This window comes from Morone saxatilis, unplaced genomic scaffold (genome assembly GCF_004916995.1).
Source record: "Morone saxatilis isolate NCDOM2014 unplaced genomic scaffold, NCSU_SB_2.0 Contig24, whole genome shotgun sequence".
Classification (NCBI taxonomy): Eukaryota; Metazoa; Chordata; class Actinopteri; family Moronidae; genus Morone; species Morone saxatilis.
The window spans coordinates 3,139,468-3,149,298 of record NW_023339807.1 but is presented as its reverse complement, the minus strand read 5'-3'; the positions used below and the strand labels follow the sequence as shown (position 1 = coordinate 3,149,298).

At 41.5% G+C, this 9,831-nt stretch overlaps 1 protein-coding gene across 5 annotated transcripts in view; it reads right to left on the bottom strand.

Annotated features, from left to right (window-relative positions):
- Nucleotides 1–9,831, bottom strand: part of LOC118335544 (dolichyl-diphosphooligosaccharide--protein glycosyltransferase subunit STT3B) — a 60,767-nt gene that overhangs the window by 42,769 nt on the left and 8,167 nt on the right. Inside the window, exon 1 of one of the 5 annotated variants that reach the window (XM_035671871.1) lies at nucleotides 5,566–5,715. The exons of 1 other annotated variant lie outside the window; for it this stretch is intronic. The gene's annotated coding sequence lies outside the window, so the exon portion shown is untranslated. Of the gene's footprint in view, nucleotides 1–4,557; nucleotides 4,580–5,064; nucleotides 5,169–5,549; nucleotides 5,716–9,831 lie in introns of those variants that run through there. 3 more of the 5 variants (XM_035671875.1, XM_035671872.1, XM_035671874.1) reach the window with 3 other exon arrangements.

Sequence of the window (9,831 nt, the reverse complement as noted above, 5' to 3'; positions counted from 1 at the left end):
ATTTCTGACAATAGATCCTGCTAAATGTTACACACTGGACCTTTAAAATTCACCCCATGAATCTTTTCCTACAAATGCCAGAAAGATATAACCATGACCAATTGAGCTTGGTAAACAAAACCACACTGGCCATTTCGTGATCCACAAACTGTGAAACATGTTCATGATGAACCTGATTACATTTGTCAACTTTACTGCTCTGGAAGCAGACAGCTTTAAACTGTTTGAAGTGTCTGCTCTGGCCTTTCATATTTCCCACTGAGTGATGAGTGCATTTCCTTTCATATCACTGCAGCCTTGGCCTGAGGACTGCTGCTTTGTGACTACCGTGCACCGGCCCCTCAGCAATACTACCATAAAATCATGACGTTTATTAGGAATACAGACGATACAGCAGGTCTGTCTGTGTGTGCGCTGTGGGCTCTTTAATGCAGGCCATGAAATGTAGCTGCCAGTAAATATGGAGGCAGACTCATCCATGAGAATGAGCTGATAGCCCTATAGGCTCCAGACCTTATGACAAAATGTATGAGAGCTATTAGAGATTATAGACAGAGGGGGTGGCTGGCTGGCTGGCCTCGGTTTGCTTGTTTACTGTATTACTGATGTGACTGATCATTTCTTTGAGAATAATACGCTTTCTCTTTAACTTTTGCTGAGACCATAAAAATCTCGCAGCATAAGCAGGCCGCTCATCCACTCTCTTTCTCTTGGCCTATATACTGACTCTACTATACTCAGCCTCCACTCAGACTAAGGTCAAGTTCCTAATAATAAATGACAGAGATATAGCAGTGGAAATGTCTGTTCCTGTATGTATCCTCATATTAAAAGCAGGTCATCGATACCAATACAAGGTTGCTGTGTGACACTTGTCGTCACAGTCATGAGGGTATAAAGCATAACCATTCTCATTATGGACTGCAGTGGAACATGTAGGTCGATGCGGCCACACTGGGTCTAACTGTGGAAAAATGATGCAAATGCATTTAGAGTAACTAGTGCAATTACAGTTTGTCATTGCGAGGCCTGGAGCTTTGTTTCTTAAATTAGAGGTCAAGGGCCTATCTATGGTGGGTGGCTGCCCACATGATGAAGGAGGCAATATGTTTCCATGAGTCTGGCTTCTGGGGAAAGACTGTCCCATTTGTCATTTGGCTCAGGCTGAAAGAGAAATTCACAGCCGGCTCTTGACAAAGCTTCTCCCTCAACTGGGGCTCAATGAAACACTTTTTACTTGGCTTTTAAAAAGCTGGTAAACTGCTAGAGGTTTGGGATTTACCAAGATGGGAATTCTGCAGACTACCAACAATAACAAAATGAAGTTTGAGCAATGAGCTATGTATATGAGGGCTGCGTATTGGCAAGAGTCTGGTGATATGACACATATCACTATCCAAGGGTTACGATTCAATATATTGTGATACTGTAAGGTGATATATTGCAATTCAAGATAATCTAATTTCAGGAAGATTATCGTAGTGTAAAGATCACCTCCATATGCATAAAGTCTGAGTTAAAAAACTTAACCTTTATGGGGGTGTTTTTGAAAATCAATATTAAGTAAAGTAAATGTTAAAAATATCGTATTGCGATATATAATGAATGCAAACTGAGAGCTATGATGTTGGACGTTACAAGGACTTCTGCTCAGATTTTATACATATTGTTTTCCTATGCATATTGAATCGTAACCCCCGTATTGTGATACATATCATATTGCCAGACTCTTGCCAATACACAGCCCGACACAATATCACAAACTAAATATAATACATTTTTTCTTACACCTCTAATGTATACGCAGTATAACCTGTATAGCAAAGCACCAGGTCATGCTGGAAAATAAGTGGCTCTTAGGACATGTTGTCTAACCATGTTGGCAATCAAAAGTGTTTATAGCTCTTCTGAACAGCTGCACTGAAAGGCAGAGCTGTCACGGGGGGGGGGGGCGACATATTATCAGTTAAATATGAAGACAACAGTGCACATGTTCAGATCTCGGTTGCCTACATAAAAGGCCACAGAGGAAAGATATTAGAGAAATTATCAGTTAGTTGCAGATCTGAACACTTGCATCAGCCCAGTGAGGAAGGTGTGAAGGAGTGTATTATCATGCTTTTTTGCCAAAGGAAAAACAAGAGAGGCTGTATTTAAATATTGTTGCTATGGTTACCCACAGTCCCTCTGCACTCTACAGATAAGTGGTCAAACTGTTTCTGTCAATCAGAAATGAGTATTTTCTTTAGCCATAGCATAATAATTGAAATATACTGTGATATAGTATTACAGCTCAGCTCAATGGAGCCTTGTGTAGCTGGCAAAATGTACACCTTTCCCCCTGAAAACCCTAATGGAAATGTCTGTAACAGTGCTTTAAGACTGCATTAGGTGAAGTCACTGCAGTATTTCCTATCTAAGTGGAATGCTTCTACAGGATACGGTCCATCTTCCCTGAGATATTACAGGTCACTCTCCTGTAGTCAGCCAGAACACCAGCCAGGATTCAGTCCATCTCCTTATTCAGACACCTCTAATCTCTTCAACAGAGGAAAATACGCCAATCTCCTCTACAAACATCCCCATAGGTTCACTTCGCCGTTCATGTCACTGCCAGGATAACACGTAAGATCAGTCAAGCAAAAAGAGAAAACAAGATCAACGACGAAACGGGGAGCAGAAAGAAATATATTGGTTGTGAGACAGAAAGATGAGAGATGGAGGGAAAGAGCAACAACAAGAGTAAAAGAGAGTACAGGGACTGGCTGGGCTACATCAAAGAGGAATACTGTGCTTGAACAACTCTCTGGGCTAATTTAACTGGCAACCAGCAGCAACCTACAAGCTGGGGAAGGCATAGTGACAGTGAATATCAGGGAAAGAGACTGGAGGGGATGGGGGGGTAAGAAGGAGGGGAAAGGAATGAAGCCTTAGTTAAGTAGAGAGACAAAGTTAAATTCCCCCATTTCATTACCGTCTTGTGCAGAGAATTGTAATGTTATGTAACACAAGGCAATCAAGCCCCTTTGTCTTTTGTCGGTTATCAAACGGGGACAAAGAATGTGTAATCCTGATAAACATTGATCTGTGACGGCCACCAAGACTCTGTTGTCACATTAAAAGATTACTCAGCTGTGAAAAGGAGGCAAGGCCATTATGATCATTTCTAGCTTTCTTTGTACACTTAATCAGGGTAACAACATTTCTTTGATGGGAAGTAAGCGGAGTAGTCATTTCCTTTATTGCGCCCGTTCATGTGGATCTTAGGAGAGGAGCAGTGGGGAGGAATATCAAGAGAGCACAGAAGAGGAGTGGGGAAGGAAATCGTGTGTAGTTTTCCACTGCAAAGCTGACCGCGGCCTTCTCACCTCTCTTTACTTTGCTTTTCTGCTGGGGTTATTTCCACTTGACTTAACCTGTCACAATCTTTGTCACTGACATTTCATCATTACTCTGGAAAGTCCCACTTAGCACATGCTGCGAAAAAGGACAGTTGTGATTGCTATAATATGCCCTCGGCTCATTCAACACTCACTACAATGAAATCAGAAGGATGTACAGATAATGTAAAGTAAAAACACCCGCTGGGATTTTCCCCAACCACAGCACAAAGACTTTAACTGCCAACATAACTTTGTAAGTGCAGTTTGAACAAAGTAGTGCACAGCAGAAAGGCTGAACAATGTTAGATATTCTTTTATCGTGTTGTCTATTTGCTTGGACATTCCTGGTTGGTAAACCCCCTACTGTGCTGAACTTCCAATCAGAGCCTTTACTTGCACTTAACTGGATTCCTGCTGGCTTTCTGCAATAAGCAGATTTCTTTAGTGTCAAGAAACTCACTTTCCATAATCCGGATAGGGGTTTAGAGAAACCCGATTTTCTTAGCTAGATATCTCCTGAGAGCAGATTTCTTGGCCATGTATATGCTAAACCGGGCTTCTAATTGCTTTCTTCTGTATGCATGTTCAAGACTTCAGTCAAGGAAAGTATTGCTGTGACAGCAGGGGAGTGAGACAAAGGAAAGATCATAACACGTACATCCTTGTTTTCAAAATGATTTGATTCAAAAATCTAACTAGCGTCTATAAGTTGAAGTAAGTTGGTTTCCACTTCCTAACTTTTGACAAAAGGCCTTTTTTACTGAAGATAGTCGGTTTTTACAGTCGTTAATAAAATGGATGACGGCTGAATGCCATTTAGTTATTTCAATTTCCAGGTCAGAACAAAGCCATCAATAATCTTGTTTTTTATCACTTACGCTTTTCCTACTTCTACTAAGTTAAAATGTCTGCTGTGAAAAAGGCCTATTGGTAAGATTCAGACTATTTTGCGCTGTAGAGAAAATCAGACAGACTCACTACATAGCATGTCTTTGCACAGTGTCGTCAGTCCAAATGCTCTGACAGGGGATGAGCCAACTGGAAAATTCTGTGCCGATACCAATACCGATGTTTAAAATAACAATTTAGCTGATAGCAGATGTTTTTTTGTTGTTATTTATTTCTAAGCATTAATCTTCTGCCTTATTGCAGCTCAGACTATTTCTTTTCTCACCCAAGATGTGAGACGCAGAGCTCAACAGCCACTCACTGTCCGTGCTGCATGGATCATATCGGCGTTTGTGTGCAATTTGTGCCAGTGCTGGAAAACGAAGGTGATTATTTATCCAATATCAGACCTGGAAATACAAACACAACATTGACCAAGCTCAAAACTGATGAGACAAAACAGATAAACATCGGCTACCAATATCAGCAAAAGCCATCTTATTTGCTGATCTGCTGATACCAAAGCATCCCTAGCACGAAAAAAATATATTACTTTGTGAGCCCTTGAGGTACACCAGGAATATATGTGAGCCCCTGAATCTACAGAACATATTCAGCACAGCCAAAATGGCCATCGTTTATTCTCACTTTTCCTGTGTAAGTGCAGACGCAACGATGGTGTAACTGTTTCAGTCAGATCCAAATACAATCTGAAAGAAGAATCCATGACAGTAGTTGGTTGGATGCCAGTAAAATAATGTCATGTTGCTTTTTCTGGAGCTGTATCACTTACTGCGTTAGCTTAGTTGTTGTACGGAAAGTCCATTACGCTCTGGGATCCTCGTCCGTGTGTGTGTTACTGCTGCTGTATGCAAATATACTTGATAGGTCCTAAAGCTGGTGATACAAGTGGAAAAGAAATACTGCAGGAATGAATTTTTGGCCAACTTTGATTAGTACCCAGCAGCTAGCAGGTAGAGTGCACCGCGCTCTATTTAGTTAACCTAGAAATAATATGCAGATTTTCTACCCCGCCGACCAATCTATTGGTTTAAGAGTAGGTAGATTTTCAGTCTAAAAAGATCAGCCCTTATGGCAACATACACATGTAAAGTAGCAGGAATCCCTCATTCATAAACTGTATTTTGGACTGAGATGAACCCATAATGAGCAGAAGTAACATTACAATGAACATTCATTTAAATACAAATTCATGAGTTTGACTTTCATGTAGCCTAAAGCATACTACTAAAAAACCTGGTATGATAATGAACAAACCTCAACTTATTTTTACCTTCTTTACAGAACAGGTGGAGACAGCGTGGCGACTCCTTACGAAGCAGAGATAAGGAAAGAGTGAGCTGGAGAAGAGCCTGCAGCCAGGCTACATCTGTTTACTCATTAAATGAACCATGACAAATCCTCACTACTTATGCACACGAGGACCAACAACACTCATCTGATCCCCAGCAGAGAGCAAATGGAGCGAAATGGTTACAGACGACTTTCTTCAATGAAATGGGACAATGTGCAAGCTCAGCACAGTCCCATTAAATGAATGCAGTCTGAAATACTGGGAGCTCAATGAGCCAGACACGCAGTCTGACTTCCTGTGTAAAGCTGGCAGTGAGCTTGTCAGCTTCTCTCCACTGACTGAGCAAGAGGTGCAAGACTGATGGTACATGGCCAGATGTTTGAGGAAATGGAAAGAGGTGACAGTGCCATCAGCAGAAAGCCAAAAGAAGACAGACGTGTCAGAAAAAGTAATGTTCCTCATAATCATCTAAAAAAATTCATTTTAAAATCAATCCAAGATCTGAAGTTTGACAAACAGGAGAGCAGAAGGAGCAGTTCCACTCAGCCTGACAAACACCTGCTGTTTGGGCTGTGAAAACAGTGCAACCTATCAGAGACTGGCAGGGCAGATTACTAAAGGATCAGCAACGTGCACCGATGCTGCCACACCGAAAAACCAAATTAGCAAGGGATCATCTGCAGACATCAACTCCAATGCAAATGATCAGTCTTTGTTAAACCATGATCACAGTGTAGCTTCTGTGCTTCTCCTCATTAAATCATTATCAAGCGTCCACATGATACTGGGTTCATTCAGTACAGACTACAGACTACAGCATCATTCTTGACCTGTAAAATGTTTAACACGCTGCCATTAAGCACAGGTGATAATGGATGAAGGAAAGTGTCATAGTAAATGTAATTTATTGTAATGGCAATAATTGGACTGGTGCTCTGCAGAAGACAAAATTCATGCATCACACACACACACACTACAGAAATAAGAATAAGTATAAAGTCCCTTTATACTGGGACAGTATAAGAGGGTGGAAGTAAAAATACAGTATATGGCACTCAAACACTGGATTTTAAATGTGTCTGATGATTGCAGAAAAGCAGTGCATCTAGTCAGTGTCTCCATAACGTGATTAGAAGAGACTGCATAAACTAATGTGTTAGCAGTATGGAGGCAGGCTGCCAGAAGTACCAGTTCAAAGCATGATGGAAATCAAAGCAGAAAAATGCTATTACTCAACAAGAAGAACGTGATAAAGTGGCCATCCACAGCATGTAAAGCTCCGTATTCAAATCATCTGACGTACTGGCAAGAGCTCAAAAAAAGAAAGCTCCAACACACTGAGTCTTTTCACGTTATGTCTTATTGTACTGTAGGTGCCAAATGGATCTTTGTCTGTCTTTCTTACAAAGCAATAGTTTGTGATAAAGAATGGTTTTATATGTGCAAAACTAGATTAAACAAGACTACTGGGGGTGTCCTGGTGGCTCGGCAGGGCTGGGTCCGTGCTGCGTTGGGCTCCGACCTGTGTCCCTTTGCAGCGTGTCATCCCCATTCTCTTCCCCTATTCGCGCTGTCTTCAGCTGTCACAATCAATTAAAGGCAATAAAAGCCCAAATACAAAAAACGTATTCCACACCTCCTGCTGCATTTAATTCATTAGAAATCACGAAAACAGGTTAGGGTTGTTTAACCCTAAACATCAAAACAGCCTCACCCACAGTAGTACCAGCACTGAGACATTCAATCGTACACTAAAGGCCCCTGAGCCTGCATCGCTGGGTTGTCCCAGACAAAAGTGGACAATCATGAAATTGTTGCTCTTCAATCCAAAACAGTGGTCCTATATCTCACTGTGAGATACGTCCACTGACAGACAGTTTAGAGCTTTGGATGTACTGAGGGAAAACTGGATGAAACATTAAAGGTGGGGCTCTGTTCATTCTTCTGCCAGCTGTTCATTGTCGCATGACGCCAAAAAAGTTAGATCTTACTTCTGTTAGAGTCTTCGAGACTTCCCCCAAACCGAGCCACTAACTTCCAATGTAGCCCTCCTCTACCTTGAATGGGGATACACTTATGCCCCCTTCTAGAATCTCCAAATGTTATCGGACTGAATAGATCACATTCTGATGCGTGGGGTAGTGAGCCTCAAAGACAGTTTGGCCACTATTTCCAATTGGCTTCAAAGCCTGCTGTTCTTCCTGGGAGCCTGCCAAGACAGCCTGCTGCCTCAAAACTGACATCATCAGGGTCATTTGTTAAAACGTTAGAAAGCTCCCTTCAAGCCACAGAAGTCATTATGTGGCTGAGTAGTACTTTTGTCACATGTGACGGATTTCTGTGTGTGAATTCGGAGTGGAGAGAAGTGAAACTCCAACGCTTGGAGAGAAAAAAAGCATCCTTTTTTTTTAAAAGAAACCGTAACCTACATAACTGTAAAGACATGTTTGTTTGTTCAAGGAAGCCAGTCAGTTAGAGCCACAGGGCTGATAACCAGACAGAGCAGCTTAGAGAACAACAGCAAGAGCTGGGGACAGACATTCAAAATATGTCTACAGCCCAACATCTGGCTATCCTGGAAAACATTCACCATGGTTCACTCTACATAGAAATACAGAATTTCATTTCCTCTTATCACTTTGTTTATTATTGACATGCAGGACCTCACAACTGTAAAAGTATGGCAACTGTTTTGTCTGAGCTGAAAAGTATTACTTGTTCTGCTTACAAGGTCATGAAGGTTGCCTTCACTGTGAGAATAGTTCATGGTGAAGCAACTACTGCCTCGGTGTCTTTGATGCCAGCAGGGTCAGACCAACACACCTCCACACACTGAGACAAATCCCAGAGAGACCTAAAGAGAAGCCAATTAGCTGCTGACAGGGGGGAACACAGCAGGGCAGGAAGAGAGTACGGAGCTCAAAGAGGTGAGGGTGCTGGGGTGAATGGAAAACAAGTTCACTGACATTCAGAGATGTGTGTGTGTGTGTTTGTCACAAAGCTGGAGCTCCTTCCACTCAGTCACTTGCTTCCAGTTATAAAGCTAGAGGTCAACCAACAGTTGGCTGTGCAGAGTGAATCTAAGTACATTTAACGGTAGAGAGGGTATCCTGAGGGGACATGTCAGGTTGAAAAAGGAGCTGAAATGAATGTCACGTAGGCCTTTATCTATCAAATCAAAATGCTCTGTAAAGTCTTCGGTTTGTGTGAACCTCATTGTTCCTTCCCCAACACTGCATGAGGCGCGTTGTCTTTGAGCTATTTGCTAATTCATCGTGTCATTTCAATCAGGACTCGTGGTTTGGAACTGCACCGACACAGATTAACAAATAAGAGCTGCAATTAACAATTCTTTTCACCACTGATTAATCTCTCTGCATTTCTGTCAGATGGTATGGGAAGATACAGACTCAAACCAGCTATACATGCTATGTGTCCTAACCACTAGGCAACCAAGCCACCATAATGTATCTTTTTTTTTTAAAACTGATAAATAGTTTTTAGAAAGGAAAACAATTATGAGAATGAATTGGCAGCATCTGCATTGTGAGGATTTGCTGCTTGTCTCTGTTGTATATAATTGCACATTTAATATTTTTGCGTTGCAGTCAGACAAAACCTGTCTGACCAAAACAAATTGTGGGAAATTGTGATGGGCACTTTTTAGCATTTTCTGACAGTTTATAGATTGAATGATTTACTGATTAATTAAAAAACAACAGGCAGCTCAGTCAATAATGAAAATTATTAGTTAGTCATTGCTTTATAATGTCAAACAAAGACCAGCAAATGTCTGTCACAGTGCACGTTAAGATGTAGGCTACTGCACCACAGCAAAGAACCAATCAAATAAAAGACAACAAGACCAACCGAAAACAAACAGTGAGAAACAAAAGACATGATGAGGAGATGTCTGACAAGAACACAAGGCTTTATTGCACAGCTGTTTCATCATCACAATCTGTCAGTATGCTTATACACAACTGGTATTTTGGGACAAAGGAATATAGCTCTAGGGTTAATATCCTCCACAGAAGTGCCACAGCCGATCACAGCCCTCCTTGCCAATGTGCACATGCCACACACACACACACACACACAGAAACTTCACAGAGGGAAAAAGTAGCCGCCATGGTGGGAGTCATAGATCAAAACGCAGTGTATGGAAGAGGAACTGTCAGTGTGTGATAAAGTCGAGTTCACAGCTCGAGCAGCAGCAAAACCACAGTGCAAATAGTTAGACGT